General features: G+C 37.2%; 1 protein-coding gene and 1 long non-coding RNA gene across 4 annotated transcripts in view; one reads left to right on the plus strand and one right to left on the minus strand.

Moving 5' to 3' along the window:
• LOC104949319 (myotubularin-related protein 4) overlaps window positions 1–1689 on the minus strand; it is a 382796-nt gene that overhangs the window by 225974 nt on the left and 155133 nt on the right. The gene's annotated exons all lie outside the window — the stretch shown is intronic.
• The window catches only part of LOC104949317 (uncharacterized), a 12421-nt gene that overhangs the window by 469 nt on the left and 10263 nt on the right, over window positions 1–1689 (plus strand). For both annotated transcript variants that reach the window (XR_798793.1, XR_798794.1), the window contains exon 2: window positions 588–589. This is a non-coding gene — a long non-coding RNA (uncharacterized lncRNA). The remainder of the gene's footprint in view (window positions 1–587; window positions 590–1689) is intronic.

The following is a 1689-nucleotide window of genomic DNA, read 5'->3' on the forward strand; positions in this document are numbered from 1 at the left end:
GAAGGGGCAGATTTTTTCGGTTGTGTACTTTCAAATTCTAGCTTACTCGAGCTGGTTTCTCCATTCTTACCTACCCTACATTTAAGAAACATATTATGAAATGACATTTAAAAACACTCATTTGAAAGCAACGATATCAAATGGCATTTAAAAACACTAATATAAAAGACACATTAAACAATATTTCATGAAAACCATGGCAACAATATCAAATCATTTAAAATGCAAAAGCTCTTGCGTAGTGTTACAGGAAAATCTGTTACAAAACAAGACTAATGGATAATGGGTTCAGAAATATTTTGTACCCTCTCCCATAACTGTTAAAACCTTAAAATAACAAGTGGCAATGATGAGTGTTGCCAAATTATGCAGAGTGACACCATTATCAGAAATATCTTAGCCGAGAGTGCACTTGTGAGTTTAAAACAGCACGCGACAATTTGTGTTGAGTAAATATTTACCGCCAGTGCAAAACAGAATCATCAAACCATCTAAATGTTATTCTCAATATTTATACCAGCAAGAAATGTGTGATCAATGGCTTCATTAACTGTTACATCCTTCGTGTTGTCTTTATCTCCCTTCAGACGTTTTTATGTTAGTGGTAAAACAAAAGTAAAAGAGAGATGCTTAACATTAATTTGCAATAATGCTTTGTAATGAAGACCAATCAATGGCCAGACATTAGGATATCACTCAAGGCAATCCAGAGACTCCCTTCGACTTAAGCAATTAAATTGTCCGTGAATCATTAATAAAGTGACAGATATACGGGTTAAATTAAAACATTTAATCACCACCAAATGTCTTAGACTCGATGAATTTGTCTCCAAATATAAAAAAAAAATCTATATTAAAAGATTGTTTTTGTCTCGCCGTGATGAGATAATACAACTGAATATAGAGAGGAAAGGGGGGAGAGAGGGGACCACTTGCAGCAAAGAACTGTTGGTCGTACAAATCCTGAACCAAACATTTCAAAAAGTTGACATAACAAATTACATGGAACTCAAAGAAGTCATTTATTGTATCAGTTTAATGATCTTTTTTTTCTCGTACAAATTAGGCAATCAATATCGTTCCGTATGAATCAGTTTAATCTGCATTGTATTGTATTACAGTTATTTGTTTAGAATGATGTGATGTAAAATATATTTAACTGAGATCTTTATTTTTCAAAACTCTGCATGCTCCTCCAGTGTAATAGGCACGTTCACACCGGAGTACTTTTCCCCGTACTTTTTCCGTTTGATTCCGTTAGTACCCCTTATTTTGTATTCACACCAAAAAAAGAGTCCTTAGGGAACTTTTACCCCCATTTTTTGTCTCTGCTAGAGAGGTGGTAGGCCTACTATCCTGGGGAGAAAAAAGTACCAATTTCTATTGGCTGGGCGAATTGCAAACCACTCCCCGTAAAACTTTGAAAAGTTTTGTGAAGCCGCCATTGTATTTGCTGGCATTAGCATTATTAGCATTAGCCCTCCGCACCAATGGAGAAAGAATAACTTATGGCAACACTAAAAAAAAACATGGGAGCGGTGGAGTGATGAGGAGGTGTTGGCGTTCTGGCGATTTACTCGGAAGGCTTCAGTAGAAGCTGCTGGGCCAGTCCCCAACTCTGGGGACTTCCGGCCGGGGACTTAGGGTGGCAGTATACGCCGTGAAGTCTGAGACTGCCAAGGCACGACA

This window comes from Notothenia coriiceps, unplaced genomic scaffold (genome assembly GCF_000735185.1).
Source record: "Notothenia coriiceps isolate Sejong01 unplaced genomic scaffold, NC01 NC01_scaffold00015929, whole genome shotgun sequence".
Taxonomy (NCBI): domain Eukaryota; kingdom Metazoa; phylum Chordata; class Actinopteri; order Perciformes; family Nototheniidae; genus Notothenia; species Notothenia coriiceps.